General features: G+C 50.4%; 2 long non-coding RNA genes across 2 annotated transcripts; both read left to right on the forward strand.

Moving 5' to 3' along the window:
- Window positions 1-3,498: 3,498 nt before the first annotated feature.
- LOC118170989 lies at window positions 3,499-5,329 on the forward strand. The gene is made up of 2 exons (XR_004752980.1): window positions 3,499-3,776; window positions 4,832-5,329. It is a non-coding gene; the product is annotated as an uncharacterized LOC118170989 (long non-coding RNA).
- Window positions 5,330-12,939: 7,610 nt separating this feature from the next.
- LOC118171105 lies at window positions 12,940-13,641 on the forward strand. Its single transcript, XR_004753040.1, has 2 exons — window positions 12,940-13,348; window positions 13,460-13,641. It is a non-coding gene; the product is annotated as an uncharacterized LOC118171105 (long non-coding RNA).
- Window positions 13,642-17,304: the final 3,663 nt, after the last annotated feature.

A 17,304-nucleotide genomic window follows, 5' to 3' on the forward strand; every position in this document is an offset into this window, starting at 1 on the left:
TAGCAACACGCGGCGATGTTACTCAGCAGGGACGGGCTGCGGTGAGGGATCCCACTGCCGCCGAAGGTGAGGGATGCGCAACCTGGAATTACTCAGAGCAGGTGCTCAGCTGCTCCTGGCACAACCAGAAACGGTGGGATGGGGCCTGGGATCAGGGCTCTGGGCCCCACCTGGACATCCCAAAGGCAAGGGGTCAGTGTCACAGCCCTACACAGGGACATGGGGGGACCCCAGCCTCCGCGGGCAGCCCCGGTGGGACAGGCAGCAGGAGACAGGGGGGTCACTCCAAACAAAGGGGTGTTTTCTGAGGTCTGAAATTAATAACACAAACGCTAATTTAAAATTATATTAGGCTATCAATTACTCCCTGAGCGTCCACGAGCTTTGCTGGCAGCATCAAATTGCCAGCTGTGATAAATGGTTTTATTGGAATTTCATAAGGTCTGAGTTATTTGCAGATAGGAAATTTCAGTGGATTAATTAAACTTTTGTAACGAGCCGGAGCAGTTAGCTGCAGCCCCTCCCCCCGCTGGCCCAGGACGGGGCCGGTGCTGTCCTGAACCAGGGGGCTCAGCAGTGTGGGGTCGCGCAGGGGTGGCCGTGCCGAATTTGTGGGGTTGGTTGGGGCACGCAGAGCGGCTGGAACACTGCAACGTGCTCGGCGTCAGCCAGCACAGCTTCCGCACAGGAGCATCCAGCCTCATTTGTTGTATTAGAGTTCTTCTAATACTCCAGTAAAGAGTGGGTAGAAGAAAAACCACTCGACATAGTTTATTCAGATTTTCAAAAGGCCTTTCAACAAGCTCCAGCACAGGAGGTTACTATAGAAATTAAGTTGTCGTGGAGCGAGAGGCAAAGTATTGCCACGGATCAAAGGCTCACAGAGAGCCAGGAAGCAGAGGAGGAATCAACGGGCAGTTGTCATCCCAGCGCAGGGCAGCAGCGGGGCCGGCAGGCTCTCCGCAGGCCCCGTGTCGCTCAGTGTACCTGCGGGGAGCCCGGGGAGCAGGAGGCAGCAGCACCTGGGCCGTGGTCTTCGGGGGCGATGCTGCAGGGGTGGCCCTGGGGCTCCTCATGGGGTGAAAGCAGACCCGTGGGGCATTACTGGGGTAATGAGGGGCAGGGGTGGGCAGCAGAGCCGGGCTGCCGGGCGGCGGGGGGTCTGGCCTCGGCCCTGGCCCCATCCTTGGCCCCGTACCTGGCCCCACAGGTGTCTGCAGCCACCGCAGCGCTGGCGCCTGGATCCCCACTCCCCCACCCCCAGAACCTGCCCGGCGGCTGAAGGGGCCCCACGGGGCAGCAGATAAGGGAGGGAATGCAAACACCCTCCTCGGCCCAGGCATCCCAACTATCTGAAGCAGCAAGTGCCTCACGAGCAAATTCCTCCCCTCTGCCGCCGCCTGAGTCAACTGTGGGGCCCCTGCCCTCAGCTGGGGACGTGCCTCCCCTCGCCATCCTGCAGCTCTCCCAGGTCTCGGTTAACTCCATGTACACATTCTCCTCCTTTTCCTCTCTCCCCCCAGGATCCTGGGTGGCTCCTGGGGCACCCCATGCCCTGGGCAGATTGGGGTGACCACCCCTTGCTCTCCCAGCCTCCTGCTCAGGCAATGCAGTGCAACCATGTGAGCGTTCAAGGGGCAGCTGGATACAGACTCCTCTCCCCACCCCGAAATGGGGACAGGCAGCTCCCTGCTGCCCTCCTGATGTGGATGCTGAGGGAACCAGCAGCAGCCACCAGTCCCCACCGCTCCCCCCTCCTCGCCCAGCCTTGGGCTCAGCATCCCACAGCCCACCCGGGTGGCAACGGCATCCGAGGGGGACATGGGGCTGGGGGGAGCCCGCAGCAGCTTGGGGGCTTGGTGCCAGCCAGGCAGGCTCACATCAGGGCTCCCACGCCTTCCGATAATGCTGCATCCGCAGCGAGGGTCTCCGCCGGGGACCTGTTGATATGGCAACCCCGTGCGGGGGGAGCGCCCGCCCCCACGTCCCCCCGGCGTCCCCTCAGTGCCTGGAGTCCCCTGGAGCCCCCGCGGAGTGGCTCTGGGACACAGCCGGGTCACAACATGGGTGGTGGCAGGGCGGGTGAGATGCAGCAAAATGCCACACGTGGTGAAAAAATAACCCCGGCGTTTCCGTGCGCTGCAAGGCTTTACATTTCCGTTCAGATACGAGACCTCCCAGTCCCTGCGGGTTCCTCGCTGAAGCGCTAGTGATGCTCGAAAAGGCAAACAGGAGAGGGATTTAAGGATGCTGAAAGGAAAAAAAATTAAAAAACATGGTTTGGCAGTGTATGCACAGCAAAGCCACAGCAGGAGCCGTGCCCCCAGCCTGGGGGGCTGAGCATCGCTGCCACTGCTATGGTGAGATCTGTGGTGAACACAAAGTGGCACCGTCCCCACCGCAGAGCTTCACCCCAATGCTGGGAGGGCTCGGGGGGAGGCAGGAGCCCCCAGCGCTGGGGAGCAGCCACTGCATTTGTAATACATCAGAGAAATAGCTGGCAGACGTCACCGCAGGGCTGGAGGGGCTGGGGCACCGGGCAGCGCGGGGGCACTGCCAGCATTAGGAAGGGTGCGTGTGCACCCCCTTGGGAGTGGCTGGTGGAGGCAGAATCCAGCTCTTTAAAATCAAGTGGAGCTTAAAATGGGTTCTCATTGCTGATGGGAGAAGTCTGATGGACAAAGTGCATTCCTCTGTGTTTCCAAGTGAACTTTTGCACATTTTGACCTCGGTGCATGGGGACAACAGGGTGGCCTCTTCAGAGGGACCCCTGAGGCATGGTGCCTCCTGCACCAGTCGGCGTTGGCCATTCACTGGGTGTTGGTGGGTGCCAATGCCCCGTGTCACAGCCCAGACACCGGGGACAGGACACAGAAGTGACCTTGATGAGCAGTGGCTCCTGCAGGCAGCATCCGCCAGCAGCCCTGTGCCGGAGGGGACTGCTGGGGGTGTCAGATGTCCGCGCTGCTCTGGCAGTGCGCTGCCTGGCTCCACAGCCATCCATTATTGATGGGGTCGGTGATGCTGAGAGGGGCGCAGCCGGGCTGACCCCCACCCTTTGCAGCAAGCACTGCAAGAAGCAGATTGAGTGCTGGCGCTGAGCCCATGTCCCACTCTGTAAAGCAGTGCTGCAGACGTCGGAGCAGGGAATACCGCGTCCCACGTCCGAGGATGGCACACCTTCACGGGAACGCCTCCCTTCTCCCCTGCAGGCTTTGTGCCTTTTATTTTATTTTATTTTATTTTATTTTATTTTATTTTATTTTATTTTATTTTATTTTATGTTTTTATTTTATTCCTTTTTCACTCTTCACCCTCTCTCCTCCTGGCTTTGCCATATGCAATAAGAAGTAAATAAAGAACACCGAAGTCAAAGAAGGAAAAGGCTGGGTTCCCTCTGCTGGGCTCTCACTAGCAGCAGCCCGGGGCTGTGGCCACCAGCACTGCAGGTGGGCAGCCCAGCTGCTGTGTGTGATGGCACCGAGTGCCCTTGGCGCCCGGGTGGTGGGGACTCGAGCAAGGGAGCCCCTTGGAGAGAGACAAGAGGTGACTCGCACTGCAAACACATTCAAGTCACTGTTTGGGTGTTTCTTGCAGTATTTTCCCCCAACAGGTTTCATGCAAGACTGTTCGGCTTTAATCTGTTCTTTGAGTAGCCAGGGAAAGAAGAAAAGAAGATTTCTGAATTTCAATCAGAGCACCCTTATCTCAGCCTCCCCCATCAGGCATCTCCCCTCTCCCTGCCCTCCGGTGCCCCTCACGCAGTGATTTACATGGTAATGGGGCCTTTGGCTCAGGGTTGAATCAGGAATCTATTGCCAGGCTGCAAGCTTGCCCTTGGGGCAGGGGTCTGGGGCTGGGGGTCTGTCCCTGCTCACTGCAGAGGGCACAGGAGCGGGGAGAGCCCCGGGCACGGCGCCACACCATGCCCCACGCGTGTGCGGTGGTGGGGATGGCACGAGCATCCCCGCGGGAGCACTCGAGCTTGGCGCTCAGCACGGCTCCTTGCCTGCTCTTGCCAGATGGTGACTGGTGCAGAAAGGCAGAAATGTTTAGTAGATATTTCTGTTCTGTATTTGGAATGAAGCAGGAGGATATATTCATCTCCAGATGATACTGTGGATGGAATATAAATCCTGCCATCTGTAACAATGGGGGATGTGAGGCATGATCTCCTCGAATTCAGCATTTGCAGATCATCCGGACAGCTGATGCTCAAGAGTCTAGAAGGAACTAGCTCAAGCCAATGCTTTGGTTTAGCAGATCTTAGAAAAATGGGCAAATTCCAAAAGATTGGTGAAATGTCAGTGTAGTTCCAGTATTTAGAAAAATTTAAAGGCGCAGCCCAGGGACTTGCGTTTCAACCCTGCTGCTTATGCATTTTTGTGGGGTCTCTTTTTTGGACAGAATTATAGGTCTGGCTGATAAAGGGAAGTGTACCAGTAGAGCAAACTTGGATTTCCTCAGAACATTTTCCTTATTATCACATGCCAATTGGATTAAAAAACCCACACTGTGTAAGGAACAACCAGGGCACACACTAGAAGGACTCACACCTGTCTCAGCCAGACTTCGCGGTGCAGAGGTTACTGGGGGTTTTGGTGCTGGGGTCCCTGGGGGAACCTACTCCTGCAGTAACACCACGTGTGCTTCTGTCGGATGGTCACCATGAGCAGGAGGGGCTGTGGTGGCTGTGAAGAGCCTGCAAGGTCTGCAGGTGATGCAGAGACTGGCGGGGATGTTAATAACGAGCAGGCCAGGCTGTGGCTCTAGTATCTTCTGAATTGCCTGGTGAAATGGCTGTAATCCAACTAAATGCATTTTCATACAGCTGCGTGCAAGGCAAGGCACCTGGGAGGGAGGCATGCTGCCCTTATCTCCAGGACGGGGCTTGGAAAGCCGCGACGCAGAAGTCTCAGGAATGATTGCAGGTACCTGCCTCTACATGAGCTCGTTTCAACAGCACGCTGAAAAGCAGCCGACACCTTCCTCGAATATATAATGGGAGAATATCAAAGAAAAGTAGGGGAGCAATCTTGCCTCTATTCATTTTACTGCTGAAAGCATTGCTATGGATGTTATTTCCAGCTCGGGTGTCCAGAATTAAGAAGGACACAGAAATTCTGCAAAGGAAGGCCATGCATGCAGTCCAGGTATCAGAAAACAAGCTCTGGTACAAGACTGGGGGTGCACAAACAGCTCAGCTTGCGGGAGAGAAGACTGAGGGATGCCCTGATCTCAGTGAGAACAGTTCTTGACAGTTCAGCAGCCTCAGTCTCGCAGAGAAGTGCACGACAAGATCTGAAAGCCGAAGCAGATGTTGGAAAAACTCAGCTTGGAAACAATACGGAAGATCCTAGCAGGGGATGCTGGAAGAACTGACTACAGAAGGCAGCACATTTATTGATTTCACAGTAAATTCACATATCGGAAATGTAATCCAGGTTCTGGGAGAGGCCCCATAGGGTGGGCATGAGAGACACAGGTGATCCCTCTGCACCCAGGGGTGCTTCTGCCACCCCTGGGGACACCAGGACTGCCTGTCCTGGCCTTGAGGTGTTCATGGCATTTCCACCTCTGCATTGCAGGGAGGTTTAGTGACTCCTGCCCCTACCAGGCTGGGGGCTGTGACAATGTGACACCCAAGTCCCCTGCCAGGGTGCTGGGCAGCAGAGCACCCAGCCCGCAGGGCGGCTGTGCAAGTATCCTCCGGACACATCTCACCAAGCATTTGTGTGAAAAGATGCTGTGGAACAAAAGCAGTGTTTTCTCCTTGTGCATTTTCTTTTAATTTATTGATAAGATTTTTTTTTGAAATTGAGAAATTAAGAAATTAAGAAATTGTTGAAATGAAAAAGTTTGGAAGTTTGGTGTGTTATTTCCCTGCCTCGTCTCCCATCTCTTCCCGTGACTTGTTCCTGCTCTGAAGCGGAGCAGACGGCTGGTGGGTGGGGGCTGCCTTCTGACTTTTCCCTTTCTATCTGGAATGGGGCCAAACTTCCTCAACTTTGGAAAAGTGACAAGAGGGAAAAAAAAAGAAGTACTAATTCTGGTGATCTGGAATGTCAGAATAAGAAAAACTGTTTTTTTTTTTCTTGGTTTATTTTTTCCAAAGAAGCAAATGAGGGGAGCAAAAGGAAAATCCACGAACTATTAGATGGACAAAATGTGGATGGGCAAAAGAGAGGGAGGGTGGGTGGAAAGATCTCAGGCTCAGGTTTTGAAAAGTGAAACAAGCTGAGGAAAAGCTTTCATTGGAACCAAGCAATTTTTTTTTTGTGTGTGTGTGTGTGTGTGATTTTTGATTATTTTTGATGATTTTTTATTGTTGTTGTTTTATTTGTCTCCTGTTCGGGTAACAGCTAGAGCCTCAGTGGGGGCACATCACCGGGGTGGTGCTGCTGCTTCTTTTTGGGAAATGTGATATCTCCTTTGCTAGGGAGGTCCAGGACCTGCTCAAGGTAGCTGTGGGCAAGAGGAGGGCCCGGGCAGCCTGAAGGAAGTGGCTCACCACAACTGGGCTCTGCACGAGGGTTTGTGAGTCTGCACAGGCAGGGAAATGAGTCTGTGATGAGAAGAGGAAACTCTGAGGAAGAATTAGAGAGGGAATAAGCAGAGTATGTCAGAACTGACTCTGAAAGCGAGGGAATAAGCAGGAGGAAGGAGACGTTCTCGTGCGTGACAGCAGTTGTGATGTGGCTGGCAGAGCAGGGGCCTGGTGGGATGCTGTGCCACGGAAACACCGTCAGGGAACCGCGTGGAGGCACCGCGGCAGGGGCACCGTGGGGAGGAGCAGCGTGCCAGCCGCCCCCGTGCAGGCTTGCCAAGGGGAGAAACGAGCAGTGTCCTGGAGATGACAGCGAAGGAATGAGGTCGTCTGAGGAGAAGGCTGCCCTGGAGCAAAGCCAGTGCTGATCCAAATGCCCACTTGTGCCTGGGAATTGCAAGAATGTCACCAGAAGAGATGGGGATCGAGGAGCAGTTGCAGATGTTTGCCATTGCTCCTAGCTCTGCAGGACCTGGGTCTATGTCCCCTGGTGCACGAGCCACTGTGGCAGCCATGAAAAGCTTTCATGTGGGGACGAGGACCTGGTGCCCATCTCAGGGCGTGTGAGGTTCCACAGCAGCAGGAAAAAAAAACCTGAGCAAGTTTAGAAGCAGAGCTCATTTCTATTCATCATTAATTGCAATGCAGATCAGTGGATGCACACGTGATGGGCTTAAACCTTAAAGCTCAAACGCAAGGTTTTTGAAAACTTAGTGACTCATTAATAACAGACAGGCTTGTATGTGGAATATCATTAGGTAAATGAGTTACGGAGCACCAGGAGGAGCTGCCATGACCTGTGCCTTGGCCAGAGGCCCCCGGGCTGCAGCTCGCCCTGGGCAGAGGGGCGGCCGAGCGGCTGCAGGTGCTCCTCCGAATCCTCTGCCACAGGACAAGCAGCTACTTACGCTGCGTTGTTCCGAGCACAAAATGCTGAAAGATGGGAAAAAGCAAGTAGAAATAAGACATTTTCTGACAGGTGGAAATCCCTATTTGCTAAGTTTTGTTGAAGGCGCAAGGCGAGAATCATTATGCATAGTCAAACATACCACAAATGAAGCAGAAAATAATTGTCTCCAGGAGCACACACCCATGCCACGGTGCCTTCTGCAGAGAGGGCAGAGAGGGCTGCCCGTGCCCTGATATCAGCAGAGTGAACCCTTCCAGGGGAGCAAACATGCTCAAGCGAGCAGTGAAACTTCCAAGGGCAAAAACTGAGAAATGTGTGTGCATCCACTAAAAGTCATCAATACTGCCTAAAACCCACGCCTCAACCCACCTGGAACTACACGTATGCGGGGTTACTTGCCTTCAGGTGCTGAAGAAGGCAGTTGCAACATGTTTTAATGCCTTTCTCCAAAACCTTGTGGGATATGAGCAGTGGGCCATGGGTGTTTGGGCAAGGGGCTGCCTCCTGCACTGGGGGGAAGCGTCAAGCAGTCACCTTGGGGCTGGGAGAAGGCAAAAAACATCTCCAAAATCACCACTCCAAGGCAACGCATGGTGCTACAGCTGAGGGAATTAATCAGGAGCCTATAGCAAACACTGCTTCACATTTAGGATATAAAAAAGAATAATAACACACAACACCGTTTGTCTTTAAACAAACACCAGATAATACATTCCCAACAATTATATCCAGATGCACCACTTGAGAACCTCTCCTAATTGTGAAATTAGAAATATTTTTACTGCAAATGCCATGGGATGACATGTAGGGAGATATTCACCCGGTGCCATTCCACGCTCTTTGCCACAGTTAAGTTCCACTTTCCTTTAAAGGTTGTCATTTACATTTAAAAAAATAATAATAATAAATCAGCTGCCAAACAGGCAAAGCACTCCCTGTAACAGACCCTGCCTGGGGGGGTTCTCAGGTATCTGGTTGGGCTGGGGCTGGCTGGAAAGGGAACACGGCACTGAACTCAGACAATGGGTTATTTTGATGAACTCTCCACAGGAAAAAATCCCACTTCTATGGGGTACAGTAAAAATGTGGCATAATACAGAAAATCTGGAAGTTATTGAAAGGATAAGGAATTTCAGATGGAGCTAATTCTGTGTCTGTCATTGAAAAGCCAGCTTAAGGAGGGAGATGCTTTGGTTTACATTATTTAAATGCAGCTGCAACACGTGAGCACTGCTCTGTGAAAGCCCTGCACGACAGGCGCCTTCTCAGGAAAAGGAAGAAAAATCACTGTGAAATGAAGGGCATTTTCTTCAGCGAATAAACTGTGAAGAGACGAGCTTAAATCTAACTTCAGCGAGATCTTTAATATGCTGTTTGGGTGTTTTAAGGGGATGAGAATGCCCTTTGATATTAGTCCTGCTCCTGAGATATTTCACACAGTAATTGCCTACGTCTTTAAGGTACGATGTATTAAAACTATGGTGACTGCTGTTTTAAATTGGGCAATGGCTCCAGGAAAGCAGAACGGGAGACCCAGGCAAGAGCTGCAGCGAGTGCAGCAGGCACTTCAGAATGAACTTTAAAAGGTCAAATTTGGTCTAGCAGAATTACCTGTACCGGCTCTGAGCTGAGCTAGGACGGCTTTGTTGCCAATTTAGATAAAATAGAAGCAATAATTAGAATGTCTAGCCTCCAGGATATAAAGCAGATCTACAGAGATTTATGAAAACAATATACTGTTTGGCAATATCCATTCCGAAATCTATGGCCGGCGTTTCCTCAGGAGAGCAGCGCTGCAGTCCGAAATTGCCTGGCATCGCGCAGGCAGATGAGCGAGCGCCGAGAGGGCAGGGCCGCGGTGACGGGGACGCTGCCAGCGGGCCTGGGATGCCGGCCGGCGCTGGGAGAGCTCGGCACAGCCAAATGCAAAATACCAAGCGTCTGGCACATCCACAGCTGGCTTTGCAGAGCCTGCCTAGCACAAGCCCTGTCCTGTTGCCTGCACCGCAGCAAAAGGGATTAAAGCAGGCGGTGGAGTATTGTTTCCTCAGGAAATCTGCAGTTGCTTAAGCCAAGAGAGCAAGCACTGCGGGGTGTCCTGGGGGAGCAGCACTGCTCCAGGCTGGGTGGGAGCACGGGGTGCTCGGGCTGGTCCCTCTGTAACCACAGTCACCTGCAGCTGCTTCTGTCAGCACCTGAACCTGGCCTCCCACACTCCACAGGTGAGCAAGCAGCACGGAGGGGTTCGCTTAAAAGACTTGACTTCAGGATGTGCTAGGCACCGAGTCCTTCTCACAGCAAAATAAGTGTGCAAGTGTCTGAAACACTGCTGGGGTGCTGACATGCCTGTGCCAGATGTGTAGGCCAAGTGCTCTGTGGCAGTTCTGTCCTGCTGCTCAGCACCTCGCAGAACCAAGCCCTCAGCAACCAGCAGAAAAAAAACAAAGAAGGCAGGAGGACAGCCCAAGCACCCAGCGATGGCATGAAGGTGGCCAGGCCTTCACCTGCACACCTCCACCATGTGCTCCAGGGCCCGCAGGTCAGTGCCAGGTCCTTATTCTGTCCCTGCTCAGCTGCAAGCCCTGCTGTCGCTCGTGGGCTGTGACCGTGGGACACCTTGCAGGAGCACCGCACTGAGAGCGGCTGGGCTCCGAGCATGGCATCCCCTGAGAAACTCGCAGGTAGCCCGCTGGTATGCACAGCAGACAAGGAATATATGGTTAGAAATAAATAAATAAAATAATAATAATAAAAAGAAACCTGCATCAGAATTACAGGAGAGAGCTAAGATATGAGAAACAAGAAAACAGCCCATAAACGTGGGCAGAACCGTGACCTATTAATTTAATCTATCAAAAATACTAACACGCCGGATCCACATGAAGGTGAGCAGGTGACAAAGCGATGCATACCTGTAATATACAGTATATGCTTGAATTGTGCATTTTAAACATCCTCCATGGGGACAGCTTTGCTCTAGTCACGCTGCAGTGTTTGTGCATTAATATTTTTATTTAAAATCAGGAACAGAAGGGCAGAGGAATTGGGGAATAAATTCCAGTCCTGCAGCAACTGAAGGCTGAGCTGGGCCGACTCCAGGGTGGCTCGGGCTGGAAAGATCCATTCTAGCTTAGTTTCAGTAATGATAATGAAGAAATTGGGGATTCTTGTGCAGGAAGCAGAGGATTTATGAGAGAGCAGCTGGAGAGGCCAAGAGCAAAGGATAAACACGGAGATGGTAAAAGAGTATCTGACAAAACTCAACCCACATACTGTAAATCTGCAGGTCCAGACACAGCACGCTGGAGAATTTTAAAAGAAATCTCTGAAGACCATCTTGAAAAATAATCTTCCCTTCATCATGAGAGTTATCTGGGGCCTGGGAAAGGCCAAATGTGCATCCCATTACAGGAAAGATTGAGAAGACGGAGCAGGAGTCTGCCACCCACCTTCCCGCAGTTCTGGCAGGCAAGTTTCAAACTGTTTTTTTTTTTTGTTTTTTTTTTGTTTTTTTTTTTTTCTCATCCCTGGTCTCCTCCTTCCCTGCTTCTCCTTGTTACTGTCTCACCGAGCTGGCAGCCTCTGCCCAGGGCTCCACACAGCTGCAGGGAGCTCAGGGATCAGGAAGCCTGCTTGCAGCAGGCGCTTTTTTCCTGCATACAAAAATATGCTTCAGATCTTCCAGTGTGTCAGGAGCAGGTATGTCTGTACTCTACTTTTGCTTTTGCACATGGACCCTTTATTTTCCAAAATAAGACGGCAGCTTGGTGCAAGTGGGGAATCGGGAAATAATCCACAGCTTTTTTAAGTGCACTCCCCTGGAAATAAGAATTTCAATAACCTCCATTCTCAGGTACCCTGCTGAGTTGCTGTGCCTCCCATTCCCTCTCTGGGAGGCAGATGCATCGCCCTCCCCAGCCCTTCCTTGTTTTGGGAAGGGAACAAGATATGAGAGAGCTGCTGTGATCTGAGGAGCAAAAGCTGAGAGAGGTTTATATAGCACTGTAAAGCAGCATAAACTTTATTGAGGATGGGGAAGCTTCCCTTTACCCAGCTCTTTCCTGCACACAGCTCACACCAGGGATGCATCCCAAAGAGCTCGTAAGTGGTGCGCACAAAAATTTGGTAATTAGGAAGATAATGCAGGATGCACCTTGAACCTTGCAAGCAGCTTGCATTTTTGGGGTTTCTGCAGTAATCAGGGCTGCTTTGTAATCAGCAGCTGCAAGGCACCCAACTGCATGCCCTAGGCAACCCAAAGAGTCACTCTGCACCCTGTGCAGGTGTGGATGAACTTTCTCTGAGCCACCCCACCTCCAGCTGTTACAACAAATCCTCTTCCCTTCCTGAGAAGGCTGTCCCCTGTGTGAAGCCAGCTTCTCAGCTGCCAGCCTGGCTGGTCTCCTTGGAGGAGTTCTTGTTGTCATGTTATAACAAAGTTTTCTAAAAAACTGGATGAAAACTATCGTTACACAGGATTTGGTGTGGGCTAGGAATTGGTTGATGAGTCACAGACTCAGATAGTAGCCAGAAAAATGGAACTTCAAAATTGGGAACAATTTTAGTGACATTACCACAGGAGACAGGACCGGCACCTGCATTTAAGGTTTCATTAAACGGAGAAACAATTAACACCATTCATACCAGTGTCACCAGCAGGCACCCGTCACAGACTGGGACGCATCCAAAGCAGCCTGGAAACCTTTCAGCCATGGGCTGAATGCAGCAAGATACAGCAGCCTGTGACCTCAGAGAGAGAAAATAAATAGTTCAGATATCTGGAAAGCAGTGAGATGGAGGCTAACAGGTGAGAGCCAAGCTAATACCACATAATCTTGCAGTTTAACAGCTCTGAGCAGAGCTGACGCCATTCAGCAGCAAGAGCTGGGAAGAGCACTGAGTGCCAGAGGCTGTGTGGCTGCTGGTGGCACTGCTGGTGTGTTTCCCCTCCCTGTCCCTCACCCCCTCTGACCCCACCTGCCTGGGGTGCCAGCCATGGGGACAGAGGCCTCTAGCTCAGGGCTCTTCCCTCCTGCCTCCTCGTGGGAGAAGGGCCTGGGTGGCAGAGGGGTGGGCAGCACAGTGCTGGGTGTGTCCGTGGGTAAAATACAAAAAATATCCCTCAAGGCTTTGGAGGAACAGACGTATGCCATAGGAATGAGACCAGGATTAAAGCACGTGCTGATGAAAGACTGAAGGAACCAATGTTTTATAAATTAGCAATGTCGGGAGTCAGAGGAGATGCAGTCTCGGTCTATCAATACCTTCAAGGTAACAATATAAATGAAGGAAGAGAATTCATCCAGAGCCTTGGAAGATGGCCTCAGTGGAAGGACCTGCACGCAGCCTGCAGCTGAGGCGGGGAGGAGGAGGCTGGGTGCAAGAAGCCCCCAGCAGCCAGCGCTGGTGGCAGGGTGCTGAGCTCCAGGCCAGAAGGCCACATGGAACTGCCTGTGATGATGCCAGCCTGCTCCTCACATGCTGCTAACTGCTTGCAGATGAAAGTCAGAGTGAAGTTTAGAGCTCCGGCTCGCCAACAAAACAATGCCCGGCACTGCGACCTGGCCACGCTGCCACCTGTCCCCACGGCCAGGCCACAGCAGCTGTCTGGAGGTTTGGGTCCCACCACCACGTCCATAAAACCAGAGCGTGTTCTAGCTAGCGTGTCCTCAAGGACAAATGCAGTATCTGGTGCTGCCACACAGTGGTGAAGAGGCAGTTCAGAAGGCAACATCTGCAACCCTGGAGGATCTTCGGAGCCTGAGACAACCCTAGGCTGATCCCACGGGACACCCAGGAAGGAGCTGTGGGGAGCTGGCAATTTAAAGCTCTTTGGCAACCAGCCTGACTCTTCCCTGATGGACACGATTCCCTGCATGGTGCTCCCGAAGGTTTGCTCTCCTTTCCACTATTGGTGCTGGGGATGTGTCCCTCATTGCAGCAGTATCACCATGAGGAACACGTCAGTATTATTCATTAAAGTATCTTCTGATTGATTTCAGCCCAGAATTTCTGTTTATATCCTGTTACGTTACCCAAACCAAGTAGCCTCCCATGCTGGGCCTCCTCACAGGTTTCACAGACTCACAGGCTCTTCTCAAGGCTCTGGGGTTAATGCAGCTGCCTTGCTCTGGGCTACTTCACTCAACAAGACCCTTGAGACAGGAGCATGGATGCTTTGCTATGAGTTACTGTGCAGATGGGGTGTGCTCATGGCACCGATGGCAGCCTGGGTCCCCACAGCTGCCTTTGCCTCTCTCAGTGCCACCCTCTCCTTGCAAGGCTCAGAGGCCTCTAGCAGGGACCCTGATCAGATGCACCCTTGACACATGAGCTCCTGACCAGGCCAAACACACTCATTTTGAGATTCCAGACAGGGACAAATGAAACAGGACTCCATTTGCCCATGGTCTGAATGACTCCTCCTGAAATAATACTTGTCCTTCCAGGGTGTACTTACTGCGGTATTTCCTGCCCGTATTGCTGAGGTTCGCAGCCCTTTTGTATTATTTATCTCTCCTCACTGGCGCTTACAACACCCTGAGCTTTGGGATGAGCTGCATTCACAGTGTGCTATTAATACTCCATTGCAGATCATTACTATAGATGTTAATTAATACTCTGCCTAAGTATTAGCCCTGTGGCAACCTGCTGGAAACTTCATGCAACTCAGCAGGCCGTAGCTCACTGGTGCTTGTTGCTCAGCCTGCCGGCATCCCACTTCCCCCCATCTCCACCAATCTCAAGCAACTTCTGAGCTGAGGCAACAGCTGAGCTGTAGGTGAGCCCACCATCCAGTGGCTAGGAAATGTGATCAAAAGAAATAATCCCATCAAAGGAAATAATAAAGCTTTACATAATATGGACCTGAAAATAATAAATAAATAAAACTTTATATCATATCTAAACACATATTATCATGTATAATAATAAAGCAGCTGCGCTAGAGCCAAGCACAGAGGCCAGCATTTGGGTTCTCCATTTCTACATCCTGACTTTCTCCAGCTCTTGTGGCCCCGATCCAGGCTGGCAGCTCCTGTGCGGGCGATCCTCCACCAGGACCCATGAGCCCTTCTCAGAAAGGCTGCTTCCAAAGTCCTCATTCCCCGTTTGCAGCCATCCTTCTTTGCTTTCAGATAAATGAGTTTACTATTGCTCATACTAAAACAGATATTGTTTGCCTGCTCTTGTGTTATACACAGCAGTCTGGATTGCTGAGTAAATGACTCCTTGCTGTTTATCACCTGTGACGCCAGGAAGGGTGGCTGTGGGGTAACAGCCGTGGCTCCTGGCAGGCGGAGTGCTGGTCCATGCCAGTTGGAGGGACCTTCTTCCCCAGAGCAGGAAACTGGCAGCACAAGCACTCACTTTCCTCCCTCACCACCCACTTACCCTCAGCAGGCTGGCAAATACCATTTGCTGGGTTCCCTAGCTCCATCACGGGCGCACAGGTTTCTCAAGACATCTTTACAAAAATCTGGAAGCAGAGGGTGAGTAGTGAGATGACACAGTCTGAAGATTATATGAAATCATTCAAGTGACTGAAATGAAGCTAAACACAGCTAAAGTTGATTGCAAAGAGAGGAGGGTGATCACATAATACCAAGCAAGTGAATCTTAAAATGGCAAATGAAATTCAGTGTTTGTAGCTTCAAGATAATACACAGGGGGGAAAATAACCTGAACTCTACCCATAAAATCGTGGACTCTGAGTGAGCTGCTGTCACCAGGAAAGGGGTTGTGGACTCACTGCAGAAGGTTCTCTGAAAACAGTACCTCACCACTCAGCATTGGTCTATGAAGTGAATCTGGTACTGAGAATTATTGAGAAACTTTGCCCTCTTAATCCACCCTCAGCCATTTCTTGAATACTGAAGCCTGTACTAGTAGTTCCTTCCCTCTTCTTCATTTGCCTTCCCTCCTTAAAGATCATGTCAATGTATTGGAAGAGGTATGAAAGCTGACACTATCAGTGTAGTCACCTTATATCTGGAAAAGAAAGAGGGTGAACAGTGAAGTGACAAAATTTGTTGATAGTATTATTCGAGGCTAAAGGACAAGAACTCACCATGAAGAGATTAGAAGGATCTTACAATTCAGAATGACTGGACAATAAAATGTCATTAAAATCAATGTAGATATCTGCAAAGGGATGTAATGGGAATACACAAATCTAATTTCAAACACACGTTGGGTTCTGAGTTGACTATTACCACACAGAGAAAAGATCTCAAGGTTATCACAGAGAAACGTCTGGAAATGTCATGCCCGTGTTCAGCAGAGATCAGAAAAGCAAGGAGAATGGTTGGGGAAGGAATACAGACCAAAACAGAAAACAGCATGAAGTCACCATAAAACCCACGTGCCATGTGTGCTGGGTGTAGTTCTGGTCTCCTGTCTGAAAAAGCAGAAAGAAGAGCTGGAAAAGAGTGAAGCAGAGCACCAAGGAGCACAAGTGCACAGGAATACAGCAACGACTGAAAAGCTTAGGACACCTAACCTGGACTGACACAGCTGTGCTAGAGGTTTATAAAATCCTGAGCAGTCTTGAAAAGACAAAGTGGGATTTACTGCCTGTTGCCTCTTTCAATATAAGAAGCTGGGGCCACGAGCAAAGTAACCAGATGGAAGTTCAACACCAAGTGAAGGAGATAATCCTTTAGATGAGAAGCAAACGAGCTGAGGAACTTGCTGCCAGAGGATGCTGAGCACCCTGAAAGATGATAGGGTTCAAGAAGTGACTGAGCAGATTAATCAAACAAAATTATATCACAAACTGAAAACAAACTTACCTTTTCTGGCTTAGAAAAACCCTGGGTTGTGACTGATGGCAGCAGGGCGAAAGGGCCAGGAAGGCATCTACTGGTGTTCACTGATTTTAGCACAATCCCCCATCACCTTCTTGGAGTCTGTGAGGGCAGCAACTCATGCAACAGCTGTGCAAGGAAAGATTAGGATTATGTACTCCATTAAAGACAGCGCTGAGGAGATACAGTAGAAGTCTGTAAAATCAGAAATGATATAAGGAAAGTAATCAAAGATAAACTATACACTATTTCTCACTACACAGGAACTGGCAAGCTCCCAGCTGAAATGGGTCACAGGTGTAAAACCAACAACAGGAAATGCTTTTCTTTACAATATATATAATATACAAAAATATATGTACTTTAAAAATTGTGCCACAAAATACTGTAGAGCATAAACAGGCTTAGAATGGGATTAGACAAATTCATGAAGGATAGGCACATTTGTGGCTATGGAGCACAATCTTGTGGTTGCAAATTTTCTTTTAGAAGCTGAGAAGTGCCATTGTGTTGCAGCTCCAGCTAATGCCTCCCTGCCCCGAGTGACTGAACACACGTTCTTAGATTTCTATAAGCTGTATAACATTCTACATGCGTATTATAAAAAGTATTAAGTGTAATCTTATGGTTTCTAGTATATTCTTAGCCTTTGATAGCGAATGCAAATGCTATTTTAGGGCATACTGTGAAGAAGGCACTTTGCCAACACAAGCCTTTGGTGCAGGCTGTCTTCTTTCCTCTAGTATCAGGGCTTTCTGCATTCCAGTATTTCCACAATTTTTGTATCATCTAGAGACGTAATGATTAACAATTCATACTTTCTTCTTCATCACTGTTAAAACTTTTGAACTGTGCGTGGCCAGGAACTGATCCCTTAGAGCTCTCTAGTCACATCTCTTGTGAGTAATCCTCGTTTACCATTACACTGCCAAACCTCTGTCAAAACTGTCGAGGAACCACCATCCAACTCACTTAATCTTTAGCATGTTTATATGTATGTTTCTAATTTGCTAAGGAGAATGTTTGGCATTAGTCAATTA

This window comes from Oxyura jamaicensis, chromosome 8 (assembly GCF_011077185.1).
Source record: "Oxyura jamaicensis isolate SHBP4307 breed ruddy duck chromosome 8, BPBGC_Ojam_1.0, whole genome shotgun sequence".
NCBI lineage: Eukaryota > Metazoa > Chordata > Aves > Anseriformes > Anatidae > Oxyura > Oxyura jamaicensis.